The 15,804-nt window shown below is 34.4% G+C and overlaps 1 long non-coding RNA gene across 1 annotated transcript; it reads left to right on the forward strand.

Annotated features, from left to right (window-relative positions):
• Positions 1–11,828: 11,828 nt before the first annotated feature.
• On the forward strand, positions 11,829–13,922 carry LOC146905651 (uncharacterized). The gene is made up of 2 exons (XR_015018643.1): positions 11,829–12,338; positions 13,686–13,922. It is a non-coding gene; the product is annotated as an uncharacterized LOC146905651 (long non-coding RNA).
• Positions 13,923–15,804: the final 1,882 nt, after the last annotated feature.

The raw sequence follows: 15,804 nt of genomic DNA on the forward strand, positions 1-15,804 counted from the left end.
GATTTATGATTGAACTTCAAAATCTCTCTCCGTTAAAAAAGCATCCTTTCCAGGATGACATCCCCACTCTTCCACAAATTAAACTGTGAATTTGTGACCATCGAGGACAATTGCAGAAGTTGTATTCAGAAATTCCGAAGATGATGTTGAAACAAGAATACGGGCATTGTCAAGCCTACCTTTGTCTATCGTACATTCATCAGCCTTGATAAATCTGCCACATTACGATACACATAACTCAAAGAATTTATTATTCCAAGCATGAATCTGCATGCCATATAAATGTAGCCATGCACCCTATTCATATCTGATGTCCCGCGACGACCATTTATGTAAATTTGAAAATAACATGTGATGCAGTAAATCTGCAAGTGCACGGTTTATCGATGTAATAATAAAAAGATATCATTCCGACAGGGAGTTATGAATTCAATTAACTCTTAACAATGATTAGAAGAGAATTCAAAGTTAAAGTTGGGATTTTATTTTAAGAAAGTAACAATAATAATAAAAGCGCCTTGGGATTATTGGTTCGTCATGGTGACAAATCCTTCACAAACCAAACCCTAAACCTAGAACCTTATGTTGGACCTATTTTCTAAAGATAAGTTTCTCTTTAGCCTATCACATTTGCTTTCGGTCTCAATGAATGTGTTTCTTTAGCAACCACGCCTATTCTCATGGTTGATTACTATTGAAATCCTTGAAGCACGAAACTTTATTGTCTAAAGGTTTGCTAGACTATTCTCATGTTTCGCAATCCTTGTCTAATTTCACTTGTTCCAATATCAAAACATCATCTTTAGATCCTTCGCTTGATATTTGTGATTATGAATTAACAACTATTAAACTTCGCCTTTCAGTCCATCAATTAATACTTGTTAATTCATTATAAAAACGGTGAAATAGATTAGAAAATAAATTTACATAAAATTAGGGTTTGAGGCTTGGTTTGATAGGGATTAGGTCATTAGACTCATCCAACAATCCCAAGACAAAGAAGTCTACTCACTCATGTTCATTGTAGACATAGAAGAGAAGAAAAAAAAGAAAATAAAATAAAGGATGAACTTTTATTCAAAGAAACAATTGTCACTTATTAATTTTCGAGAACATGATTCAATATGTTTGCTAGCTACTCTATTTATAGTTTATGACTACTTAAGCCCCAAGAAATACATCAATAGAATGTTCCACAAGAAACTATGGGCTTTAGGTTAGAAATAAACTAAACAGACAGCTTGTCGAGAAACAAAAGCAGCAAAAGGAGTGATGTGGTGGTGGCACGGCCGTGCCACTGGAGGCACGGGCCGTGCCAAGCCTTCTGGTGGTTAGCTTCATATTTTTGCAGCAAATCTTTGTATTTTTGGCCCGAATCAGCTCCAAATCTCCTTTCTTTTGCTCCAAGACTCAATCTTTGAAATATTTGTTCCTGAAATTAAATAAATTGCAATTGAAGTAAAATAGTTCTAAAAAGGAAATAAAAACACAAAATCTAAATAAAAAATACTCAAATAATCTATTAAAAACATTAATTAATGACTCATCAAACTCCCCCATACTTGAATCTTTGCTTGTCCTCAAGCAAAAGACATAAACATTAGCAGCATAAACAAGATTTAACATATGACAACATTTTTAAAAATCATGTCTCCTCCAAGGCTTTGTTTTAAGCGTACACTAATCACAACTTCAAGCATTTCTCATGAACCTATTCAACCCAACAACAAGTCTCAAGTGAGTTTGTGTGTGTAGTCCAGCTTTTTCTTGCTCCTGTGTAAGAGATATTATGAGGTAACAGGTTCTAACCTTAACACTAAACCAACCGAGAAAGGTTCTTTCTTCATTTCATATAAAGAAGGTGGGAATTCTTTGGTCATTTGACATTTATTTATTCGAGGAGTGGGGCAGACGCTAGTATCGACCCAATACGCCATTGCCTCTGTTCACGGGTTGGTTATAAGGTGACCATCCAAGTTTTGAAGTTTGGAGCAATTACTTGCTTTATTCATTTACTTTATTTGTTTATATTAGATGTCTTATTTTGACCTTTTTATTCCCCACACTAACTTATATTAATTTTACTTTGAAAAATTTTAAGGGTCAATTTACCACTAAAGTTAGAACGTGTTCCTTAAAATACCTACCTACACACTTGCTCAAAGATTGCAACTTTGTGCTTTTCTCAAAGAGAATTTTCACAATAAAACATGATGTGGGCATAGCAAGAACACTCAAAACACAAGAGATCACTTTCATGTACAAGAAACAACCATTTCAGAATAGACTTAACAAAAAAAATTATATTATAATTCACAATAAAAACAAGCTGCTTTACATGCCTTTCGCAACAAAACAAAACAAAAAATTAAAATTCAAGGGAGTTTGGAAACACTACGACACTTGACATTTTATTGACTCCCCCATACTTGGGTAAATCATTGTCCTCAATTATTTAAAAAGAAAGAAAAATTTCATGAAATAAAAGGAAAAGGAAAAGGAAAAGGGAAAGCTCGCAATTTATTGGGGATCCTGTGGAGGATCCGGGAGGTTAAGGTGCTGCATCATTCTCAAGAGCATGCGGGTATTTTGCTCGTTCATGTGATTGCCTCTTTGGACATCACTGCGTAGCCCTGAAATTTCTGTACCTTGTCTTTGTTGTCTTTATGGGAGTTTGATAAACAATGATTTCACATAATTCATAACATGAATCTTTAAAACAAATATGAGCAAGTCGTCTTCATAGAGACATATGATCGTGCAAATATTATTTGTCACTTTCATTCACTTTATACTCATTCGATAGCATTAGAATGTCAAATTTTTCATGTCATTCCTTAAGAGTTTATTTTAGACCTCACAAAGAATTATCTAACTTACACACTTTGTTTTCTTGTCCATGATTCGCAAAACTTTCAAGTTGTTCCATATAGATTTCTTCTTTCAGTTCACCTTAAAAAATGCAACTTTCACATCCATTTGGAGTACTATCGAGTTATGAACGGCGGCTAAAGGGACTAGTACTCTTATGGATATGATTTTCGTGACTGGTGAATGAATGTCGAAGAAGTCTATATTTTTCTCTTTGTCTAAAACCTTTGACTACAGGGAGAGCCTTGTATTCATCAACCGTATCATCAGGTTTTAGTTCCTTTTTCCAAAATCCAAATACAACTGATTGGTTTTGCAACTATGAGACAGGTCAACCAAGTGTCATGTTTTGTTAGACTCTAGAAAATCCATTTCATCGTTTATTGCTTCTTGCCATAATTCAGCATCCATTGAGGATATAGCTTCTTTATGGCTTAATGGATCTTTTTCCAATGTATAAACCATAAGGTCCATACTCTTTAGAAATTCTTGCTTTCTTACCTCTTTGAGGTTCTATAACATCCCGTACGATTTCTCATAACTATTTCTGATTACTGACATATGATCAGATATAGTGCCCCCACTAGTTCTTAATATACAAGGGGAATTTAGTTTACCCCCACTAGTGCCCCCACTAATCTTTAATTTACAGGGGTACTTACTTCATAGAAATCAACATCTTTTAATTCTATGATCACTTTAACATTTAGGCCATAAAACCTATATGTTTCGTTATTTATAACATACCTAATGAATACACATTCATAGGCTCTACTAGTGAGTTTATCTCTCTTGGGCTCAAGATCCGAACTTATGTCAGACAATCCCAAGTTCAAAAATAAGACAAGTTGGATTGTCTTTTCTTCAAAAATTTCTTAATTAGAATTTTTGTTCTTAGACTTGGGTTCTCTATCAAACATAAATTTCAATTTTCGCTATAAAAATTGAACATATCAAGCATATCAATTTTATTTTCCCAAATTCACAGTCATCAATAAATATGATAAAAATATCATTTTATCATTTCTAATTTATGTGCCATCAAATCCACACACATCATAATTTATTATGTTTAAAGATTCATATTCTCTAAATTCTGATTTATATGAACTTTTGGTTCATAAATGTTGACTGCAATAAATAAAATTGTCTAATCATATAACGTTGGAATTAAGTTCAAGTTACTTGAGTTTAAAATTAAAATTTTGATATGTCGAATATTAAAATCACACAACTTATAAAATAGAAGAATTTAATTTAGAACATATCATCAAAGACGCAGTCTTTTTTCCACAAGAGTGCATAGTACACAAGTCTCTCTTTAAGTCTGTGTCAACTCAGTCTTATTCAATAGAAATCTGAAATACAAATTCTTTCTTAGATATAAAGTAGAATTTCACAATTCCATTTATTTTCTTTATTTCACATTTACAAGTTTGGATTATGTAAAGCGATCGATGCATATGTATATCAACTCTTGTTACAGATTTGAAAACCAGTACGTGATTTAAAAAAAAAAAACACTTTTAGAATTCACCATAACAAAATAACACCCTTTGCATTATTTTTTTTTCCGCTCCAAACAATTTTTATGTTTTGTGACAAACTAAACTTGTTTGTTTCATTATCAATGATAGTCTTTAATTAAATATTGTTTCACTATATGGCTCTGATTTCGAAACCATATTTCAAACAAATTCAAGGTATTTGAATTTTTTAGTGTTGTTATTTAAAACAACAATCACTTCATCGTTTCAGTCAAAAGATGTATTTCTATAGCTTGATTTATCCTTAATGTATTTAGGGACAACTTAACCTTAATAAGTAACTTCTTCGGTAGAAATAGTAGATCGAAACGTCTTAAAATTGTTGTTTTTGGATTTCAAACTGTTATATTTGAATTTCCAAATTCTATTATCTACCGAAGTTGTTACTAGGTTAAGTCACGACCAGGTCGCTCTCTTTAAGACGTTTCGTGGCACTGCCCAAGATTGTGCAAGGCAGACTATCAACCACGCTGTCTCTAGGATAAAACAAGTCCAGCTACAACTGTGCGGTTAACTACTGCACAGTAGAAAACCGTTCGAGAATTACACCCTCAATTATGGTACTAAGACCACTCTTTAATACCGAAACCACTTTAATATGGTATTGTTACCATTCTATTATGGTACTGAGACCACTCAAATATGGTGTTACTGTAACGCCCTATTTCTATTAAAGCTATAAAACACGCGAATATAACAAATATTCAAGAAATAGACGCTACGTCTCAACAAAACCAACTAACATCATGCATATATATGATATTTCAACAGTCACAGCGGAATACAATTCATAAACTTCAACATATACATGCCATTGTCAAAATATATCCTCATGTGAAAATACTCCAAGTCCGACAAGTGGACAATAGCAACAACATAGCAACAGAATCCAAAACAACAAATAGACGCTAAGCCTAATCAAAGCCTAGATACTATGACACTGACACGACAACGGAGAAAGCTCCCATCGTCCAAATATCCAACAAGCAAACTCACCAAGCGTCTAATCTTGCACAACGTCTACCCATCCATACAGACAGGTAGGCGGTCGAAACCACTGAGGGTAAGTATTACATTAATCATAATCAAATCATAATAAACAGATATATAATTATAAAAGAATTCATAGGTATTTGCATGCATGACCAACATCAACATTCAATCATACATGCAATACAAGTCCACACTTACCACCCATCATTAACAATCACAAAACACAACCATCTGACAATTCAATTTATGCAATGCGCCTAAACTCGACACATATATGCATGTGGTACCAAATCAACAACAATAGATGCCAACCGCACATCTAAGTAAGAGTACACCTCCTCTTACTATGTAAAAGTACACCTCCTTTTACATTTCAACAACTCAACATGGTATGATGCATGGACATATAGCAATGACTCGATAATGCACAACTCCAACATAACAACTACCAAAGACAATGTAAAAGTACACCTCCTTTTACATTTCAACAACTCAACAACATTGCATTATCAAGTGATCATGCCCACACATAAGATTCATCAACATACATCAACATCGATTTACAATTCATTTCCATTTACATCACATAAACCAAGTAAAATGGAATAACACAACAATTTATGATAAACATCATTCTCATCCTTCCGCAATCATTCAAATACAATCATTTAGTCATATGTGACCATTCACAAAAGATTCACAAGACTTTAGTTCAACTAGAGTCATTTCTACTAAGTTCGTCTTCAAAAGTCACCATTTAAAAATACGAGAGGTTATGAACCAAAACCAATTCTACAAGCTCAATTGCCTATGACATGTATTCTCACAAGTTACTTATAGGTGCAGTAGAGGTTACATAAGCATTTCATCGGCTAAATACGAGGAATTCACAAAAATCATGTAGTTCGTCTCATTTTCTCACTTTTCACAAAAATTCTCATTTTCAAAGCAAAACAAGTTCAAACTTGATGAAAAATCACAACCATTTTTAGAAATCATATAATCATTATACAACGCTAATCCTACTTCAAACTCCGAGAGGAAACGAATTTTTGGAGAAATCGACGTTTGGACCGTTTTTATAAAAGTTAGACGATTTTCAAAAATTCAAGTCCAAACCAAATCAAATCATGTTCCAGTAGGATTAAAGGTATAAACAGAGGTTACTTAAGTCCAAAGAAACATTTTAGAAGTATTGGATTGGTCCCCAAAAGCTCAAAACAAACAAAACAGAAAAACTGTTTCTGGGCAATTTCGCTATTAGCGAAATTTTTGCTATTAGCGAAATTCTCCAGACAACTTCTCTATTAGAGACATTTTCGCTATTAGCGAAATTCGTCCAGACAGTTTCGCTATTAGCGCAGTTCTTGCGAAATTATGCAGTAGTTACGGGTTTTCACACCTTTTTCACCCAAAATCCCATTTTTCAAGTCCCCAACTCCCAAAACACATTCCAGAAAATGTTTATGGGTCAAAATAGGTTCAATACACTTAAGCAAACATGAATCATGCATTAGAAACAACAATTTGGCTTATTTCATCAAAATCATGAAATTTTCTCAAAACACCAACATAACCACAATTCTCCTCATGAATCCATAAACAACGATTCCAGTTACACAAATTCGATTCCAACAGTTCAACAATCATCAACAACAACTAATGAACACAAATTCATGCACAATTCAACATCACAACCTCATTTTTCATCAAAATTGCTCAAGGACACAATATACCCACAAATGCACATTTCAACATGCTAATTCACATAATAACATGCAATTATCATACAAATCATGTTCTCAATCATAACAACAACAATCATGCACGAATTTAGAGCAATTAGATTCAATTTATCAATTTCATAAAAATGGGTATAAATGAAAAATGATGAAATTATGATTAAAATCTAACCCCCTTACCTCTAACACCAAGAATCTCTAATTCAAGCTTCAATTTAGCTCCTAGATAGTGACTCCCCTCTTCTAGCTCTAGCCCTTGTTCTTGTTCTTCTCTCTAGCTTCTATCTCTTCTCTTCTCAATGAATCAAATATGAAATGTTTGTAAAACCTAATTTCACCAACAACTAGAGTTTATATATGTGCTCTATTCAATTGGGCTTATCTCACAACCTTAATGGGCCTAACCCATTTCTATTCTAACCTCCAAAGTGTCACTACTCACTTAACGGTAAATTACAACACTAACGGTCAGTTACCGGTAAATAAAATAATTACTATACCCTCTCTAGTAACTTGGTAAAAGAACATTCTTACTAACACTCAAAATAATAATCTTCAACCAAAATTACAAAATTACCCTACTCTCAAAATGACCAAAATGCCCCTAAGTCCAAAATGAATAAAATACCCTTCTACACCGAATTCTACAATTCCCAACCAAAAATACACACAGATGCAAATAATCACATAAGAGCACATACAACACACATAAATAAATAATAAAATAAATCTAGCGAAAATCGGGCTGTTACAGTTACCACCATTCTAACTTTAATTTCTCCAACTATGATACTATGATCACTCAAATATGGTTTTACACCACTCTAACGTTTAACTTCTTCAAGAATCGAAGAAGAATATATTTAAGATCATTCATAATTTTGAAGGGACATTATACCGAAAAAGGGACTATGATCTTAAATTATTATTTATTCCGAAGGACATAAAAATATCGAAGGGACTATGAACTTAAGACCATTCTTAATTCCGAAGGGACATTAAACCGAAAAGGGACTATGGTCTTAAGAACACTCTTAATTCTGAAGGGACAGAAAGGAGTAGAAAAAGGAGAAGGACTTGTTAACACAAGTCGAAGGAGGGAGAAGAGAGGAAAGACACAGGAAGCATCAACTGTGAATTTCGGTGTGTTTTTTGAAGTAGGTGAACTCTCCTTTTATAGGGAGAGTTTATAAGTAATTTGGAGAAACTTAAGAATTAGGTAAACTTAAAAATTAAGCAACTCACAGATTAGCTCAAGTAACAAACTAATCAGATAAGTTCAAAAGGAACAAATCCACTAACGAAGGAAAGATAGGAAATTCAGTTGGATTCTCAATCTTGTCACAACCAACATAAGCTAAAATTATGGGAAGTGATATCCATGAATAAAAATAATAATAATAATTATTTTCATTCTTTTCAGGTATTTAAAATTAAATACCACTATTTAAACACTACTAATGTGTGTGTTCTATTTTATGTGGGACCCCCACATTCTATTTTTTTAATTCACACAACACTAGATCAAAGTTTAATAACTTGGTGTTTAATCTTCCAACCTTCCAATTTCTTTCCATATTCACACCAATGTTCCAACAATCCTCACTTGAATTTAAAAAATGGTTTCATTAATAACGTCAAAACGTTTCCATAAGGTTGCTAATAAACAAAGGTGTCGCCGACAACTTGAACCTTTGCATAGCGGATAATATTCTGATTTACAAGAGTTGCTTACAACATTGAACTCTATCTCAGACATAGAACCCACACACAAACCATTTCATAAGGTATTCTGCGCCGAATCCCATAGGAACCGGCCCTTAGTTCCACATTCGTATATGTGAGTCTATCAAGAGTACTCCTGTAGCTATGTACTCCACTCAAGATAGAGTATAGATCTCATTAAGAGTTTCTATTATCTCATCCTTCTGTCGCTGCAGGAATCATGCTTTATTACTTTTATCATAGCATGTTCTATCACTTGTGACTTGTTATTACCCAATGAACCTATTTCTTGGGATCTCTAGTCATGTAGGTCGGGTTACCATCACTTGTGACCTTTGGGAATTAGTCCCATCCTATTGGATGTGTTTAGGACTTTCTTTCTAGTAATTCCTTTCGTTAAAGGATTGACTATTTACGTACATCGGTCATGTATGAGATTGTTCTCGGGGTTACTCCACCCGGGACTATCCGTAAAATCAACCAAGATAATGATTGTTTGTTCAACGCTAACATAATAATGAATGAACTTACGTACGATCATGTAGCTTATGTTATGATTATGTTATAATACGATAGAATGATTCCATGCATGAATAAGTTCAAGAACAAGAGCACTTGATGCTACAAGATAAGTATAAGAAATGGAACAGAGCAAGTAAAGAACATGATACTGGTGACGATCTTAGGTTTCCCCTAATCGTCCAGTTTAGACTCATGTCTTGATATGTTATGTTTAGGCCTCGATACGAAGAGCGTATTCTTGGCAATGCGGTCCTAGATTCCCCTTGGCCGCCATGACACGTATAGGAAGTGAAGCCTATAACAAGTAAGATGAACCTATGACGGGTCTAGCATGCACTACCGTCTAGGAAGCATGACCACACACGTATAATCAACCGTCAGGTTGTATTGTAGACACATGGTGACCGTAGGTTTCCCCTGAGGTTACCTATAGCCTAGGATTTAGGGGAACTCACTGAGACATTATGTCTCATCCCAATCCTTATTTGTTTCAGATAAACAGGTTGGATTTGCAAGCTAGTAGCCGAATGGATATTGCAACAAGTGTTCGTTTGTACCGCTGCAGGATGTATGGATAATCAAGGTTGCTTATAGTATATTTATGAAAAGTTAGGTTGTAATTATGTCGTACAAACGCATTTGTTGTTTAAGATTATTCATTCGAAGTTTTAATGTTGTAAAATTTTAATGTATCCATTACTAAACTAATACACATGCTAGACTTTCTAGATACGTCTAGTATGTGTGTTACAGGATCCCACACTCTATTTTTTCAATTCACGCAACAGTAGATCAAAGTTTAATTACTCGGTATTTAATCTTTTAACCTTTCAATTTCTTTCCAATTTCACAATAACGCTCCAACAGTAATTAATTGTTTTTTTTTTTTTTGAGGAAAACAGTAATTAATTGTTATCATCTTCTTTCAAAGTATTTTCTTATTCTCGGTTTTGGCTTTGTTGTACGTGCTGACATTAATTGAAAACTACTATTCTTGGTGGTGGTGGTGTTTTTGTTCTATAGTTTGCATAAGGTGGAGCATTGAAACTACTTCAGTCTTCTGTGGCTACATTGTAGTTCTATCCCTTCACATATGGAGCTGTATGTTGTTTATCTTTACATTCGTTGGTTTGTTATGGTGGATTGTATTCTTCCCCATCTTTTGTAAAGCTGGCTGTAATGAAAACTACTGTCTAATATTTTGTAGGCGAAACGTGATAATTGAAAAACATCTTTTTAGGAAAGAAAAACATTATTGATTATATTCTTTTTTTAAACACAAAAAACAAAAAAGATGGTTATAATTGGCTGGCATGAGGAATTAACAACATAGTTTCCCATTTACATTATTTGTCCACAACACAGTACTTGGCCCTTCATGTCCGGTATCCTGGTGTCTGGTTTCATTCAATCATTTTATTTTATACTTTTTCATAACTAAATTATAAGCCACGTTTAAAAAAAAATGTCTTAAATTATAAAACGTTTTACAATGTCAATCAAACATTAATGTAATTTTTTTATTATATTTTTGACTATTTATTACTTTTATTTTTTAAATTCTTTAATTTTTCTTTCTTATATCATTTTCTCATTCAAAATTAGTTACATTTCTTAATATGTGTGAAATGACCTAAACAACTTATAATTTGGAATGGAATGAGTATCATATTTTTATATTAATTTAGTTTAAAATTTAAAATAAATTCAAAATTTTAAATAAATTTTGCCTATTAGATTATAATTTACCTCATTTTTCCCTTAAACAAAAAAAGAATTTACCTCATTTTTAAGTTTCTTTACAAAATTTATAGTCTTTCTTTTTATAAATAAAAAATTAAATGCGTTTGTTTCAAGTTATATTCCTAGGAATAAAACGATAGAAATATACATGTCTATGTTTGTTACAAGTTTACTAAATTGCATTCCCGGGTATAAGCAATAGAAATTTTTTCCCAATGAAAAGGGTGGGGATAAAGTTCTCATTAAGATGGGAATAAATTCATGTGTAATTCCTTATTATAATTCATATTTTTATGGTTCCCGGGAATATTATAATGTCAAGCAAACATCTTTTTTCTAAATACTTTGAATAAAATTCTCATCTTTATGTTTCAATGAATGTTATTCCTAAAAATAAATTTGGTAAACTTGAAACAAACACACCCTTAATAGTGTTTTTACTATTAGCATCTTTAATGGAGTGAAATAAATTATTTTTGTGGGGTCAAATTGTCAAGTAGGATTTAAACAATCTATAGTTGATTCAAGTAGTTTTTTTACTTAAATGGTGGTTGTTTATAAAGAACTCAAACTGTAACACCCCGCTCGTCTGCTAATGGAAATTTTACCTGTTAAATATATCAGAGGACTCAAATTCATGGAAAAGTTAGTTAATGGAAAATATTTTATAACATGTCAGCATAACACGGGAAAAGTATCAGAGTCGTTTGTTTTAGCACGTTGAGGCAAGGGTAAAAAGGTAATTGCACGCCAGAAGATATTTATTTGATTTTGGGGCAAGAATTATCTCATAATTCTTATTCTCTTCTCTCTCTTAGTTTGAGAAAATATCTTCTCCTCCTCCTCTCTTCCCTCTCACGCCTCCACCTCTCATCCCTCCACCAAACCTTTCCAAATTTTCTTCCTTCCTTGGCAAGCTTCTAAGTTATGGTTTCTCATGATCTTTTGAACTAAGAGAAGCTTGTATTATGTTTGATTTCTCTACTTCTCCTCTCAAGAATGGATTCAAAGAAATAAGGGTTTGTTGGTGTTGGGTGAAGATGAAGTTTGAAGCTTGATCTTGAACATGTTATGGTTCTTTTATGGCAAAGAATAGCAAGCTTGGATGGTTTAATCAAGAAAAGAAAGTTGATCATGAGCTAGGGTTTTGGTAGTTTGAGCTTGGGACTTGAGGATGCTACAAGAAATTTACTAGGTGAGTTCCATAGATAGATTACCTACCTTTGGGTTGTTTAATCTTGTGAAGAAATTATGTTTTATGTTAGTTTAGCTTTTATGAATCTTTAGTACCCCAAAGAAATTCATGTGGTTTATATGATGAAATTACCATGAGATATGTTTAAATAAGTCTATACAAGTTATTGGATGTATTTGGTGCATTACAGGGTCAAATTGGACGAGTTTTGGGTCGAAAATGGCGAAAACCCGTAGCCGAAAACACCGAAAACGCAAAATTCGCAGCGCTGGGCCTGTACAAGGGCGCTAGGCACCCACACACAGGGAGCTAGCGCTAGGCGCCCTACTCCTGGCGCCAGGCGCCCCAGACAGGACAACGTTCACGTTGTTCTGCGTTCGGGTGCTTGGGGGCAGTCGTGTGGGGGTCCGTAGTGATCGTTTCGAAGTGTTCTTTCACTGTTTTCACTTATCTTTCTACTGGAACAAGTTTGTCTTTATCAAATCATAGAATTTATAAATGGCTTGACTAATAAGTGTAGGTGACATGTCTCTTGATATCCACATCAGGGGGATACAAGGGGTTCTCATTATGAGAACGATTTAAGCCGTAAGGGACCCGCATGTCACTGAGTAACAAGACGTAGGTGCTCGTGTCTCCTGTTATCCACGCCAGGTGGATACTGGAGGTTCTCGACCTAAGGGGAACGGTTTAAGCTGCAAGGGACCCGCACGACACCGAGGGAGTCTGATGTACGTACATCGGTCATGTATGGGATTCATCTCGGGGTTACTCCACCCGGGACTATCCGTAAAATGAATCAAGATAATATTATTTGTTAAACACTAACCTAATGAATGAACTTATGTACGTTTATGTATGTTATGATTATGATTCTATGCACGACTATGATTATGATCATGTAAGAATCCATGCACGTTTATGTTTAAGAACAAGAGCACTAGATGCTATATGACAAGCTTAAGGCATGGAATAGAAAAAGTAAGAACATGATACCGAAGACGATCTTAGCTTTCCCCTAATCGTCCGGTTTAGAATCGTGCCATGATTATGTTATGTTTAGGCCTTGATACATAGAGTGTATTCTTGGCAATGCGGTTTTAGGTTCCCCCTCAACCGCCATGACACGTATAGGAAGTGAAGCCTATAAAAAGTTAAGATAAGACTATGACGGCTCTAGTATGCACGACCGTCTAGTATGCAAGTCCCCACACACGTATAATCAACCGTCAGGTTGTAATGTAGACACGTGGTGACCGTAGGTTTCCCCTTGAGGTTGCCTATAGCCTAGGATTTAGGGGAACTCACTGAGACATTATGTCTCATCCCAATCCTTATTTGTTTCAGATAAACAGGTTGGATTTGCAAGCTTGAAGTCGGATGGATATTTCAACAAGTGTGCGTTCGTGTCGCTGCAGGATGCTTTGGATTTTAAGGATGAATTATATATGTATGGTTGAGATGGTTATGTTATTTATGTTCGAACGCAATTTGTTGTATAAATATTCATTTGTATGTAGTTTATGTTGTAAATTATAATGTATCCAGTACTAATATTAACGCACGTGCTAGACTTTCTAGATACGTCTGGTATGGGTGTTACATTTGGTATCAGAGCAGGTCGATTCAGACCGTGCCTTGGGTTATTAAGTTACAACTAAGGTAGTGGGACCATTGGGTTCCGGGTAAAAGTTCTAATTGTTGTTGTTAGTTGAGCCTGATCAACTCAATTTAGCATTCGACGATTGGAATGGATGCCTGAGAGCTGAATAGGACCCAGGAGGAACGAAGTATGTGATGAAGAAGTTTGATCGTGCCAAAAGGTGGCCGGTGAACTAATCAAGTAGAAGTGAGAATCCTCCGCGAATGTAAGGTATGTTAAGAATGAACGTTCCGGCAATGTCAGGTAGAATGCTAGTGATACTCCATGTGCCCATAAGTGAAGAAGTTGGATATATATTCAGGCATGGCTAAAAGTTTCAGTAAGAGATATTGGAACGGATTTATGATATTCTGGAATGTCGGAAGAAGGTTATAAAATAGTAAGAAGTCGACATTTGTTGACGGAGTCAGCAGGCTCTCAGGAATAGCATTATATGAATGAAGTTAACTATATGTATGTTTGGAAGTTGCATAAGTAGCAACGTAATGAAGTAAGCCATTCTTAGCAGATGAAGTTAAGGTTTATGTGGAAATTTTATGTTAAGAGACGTGATGATAAGATATCAGTTTCTAATGTGCCTTGAATGGAACCGAATGATGTTAATGCTTGCCATGCAAAGGTTATAGAATTGTTTTAAGATGTTTGGAAGGAATGATATGCATTGGGATACTTGAGGAAATAATATTTTTATGTAAAATACGATTTTTCTTTTTGGAAAACTAAGTTGAAGAAAATACGCCAATAGCGAAAATTTCGCTAATAGCGAAATTACTCCAGAGGATTTCGCTAATAGCGAACCTGGAGCAAATTTTTCAGTTTTTTTCGAAAACTGTTGTTTCGTCTCTAGGGTCAGTAGTAGCTATTGGGGGTTGTTTTCACAATCTTTTATATAACCAACACTCTCTATAACATCAAGTATCGAATGCACATCACATCCTATGATTTCTGAGGAAGAAAATGCATGGACAAGTATTAACGAAATCAATCCGGTTTAAGGTAGCTTTGGAAGTTAATGTGTCAAGAGCCAAGATCAATAGTACAAAGTTTCGGCATTTAGAAGGAATGTCACGGATGTTTATCCACGAGGTATGAAGCAAGAAATTTAATTGGTGCAAAGTTATAAGAAATCACAAAGTTCTCAGATTATGTGGAATTATGGCGTATCTCTCGAACTTATGTTTTTCTTAACGGACATGCTAGGGCTCGATATGATGTTAGATCATAAAGTTTAAATAATTTTAGAAAGATTTACGCGTATGGGTGATTGAAGTTGACATTTTGAAAATTCACGAGATTTTTTTTTAGGAACCGGTTTGCTACGACACTCATAGAGCGAGCTGGACTCATTAGAATCTAGAATTGATGACACTTATGTGTTATCAACTCGTTCTATGATTTTATAGTAACGGCCGGGGCCTAAACTCAATATATTTATAAAGTAGAAAATTATCAACGTCAATGACCTGTGCGCTAGTTTACATAGTTACTTTAAAAGAAAAATCAACAAGCAAGCATTGGTATGATTAAGCAAAATGTAGTATGCGAAGATACGAAGGTACCAGGCTAGAGGTTTAAGGAAGATATGTTCAAGTGTTAGAGGAGTTGCTAAAGGAATTCGAGTTCCTCGGAAACAAGTTCAAGTGTGATGTGTATGGTAAATGCAACCAGCAAGAACGTAAGGTTTACCCCCCAAGTCAAGTATTATGAGCATAAGATAAAATATCATGAGCTTTGAATTTACAAGACAAGTGTAAGGTTGTGATTTTGTTTGCAACATGGAAGATCTTGAGAATAATTTAAGAA

The sequence above is a fragment of the Medicago sativa genome, chromosome 7 (assembly GCF_051527215.1).
Source record: "Medicago sativa cultivar Bolivia chromosome 7, Bolivia_mono, whole genome shotgun sequence".
In the NCBI taxonomy this organism is placed as follows: domain Eukaryota; kingdom Viridiplantae; phylum Streptophyta; class Magnoliopsida; order Fabales; family Fabaceae; genus Medicago; species Medicago sativa.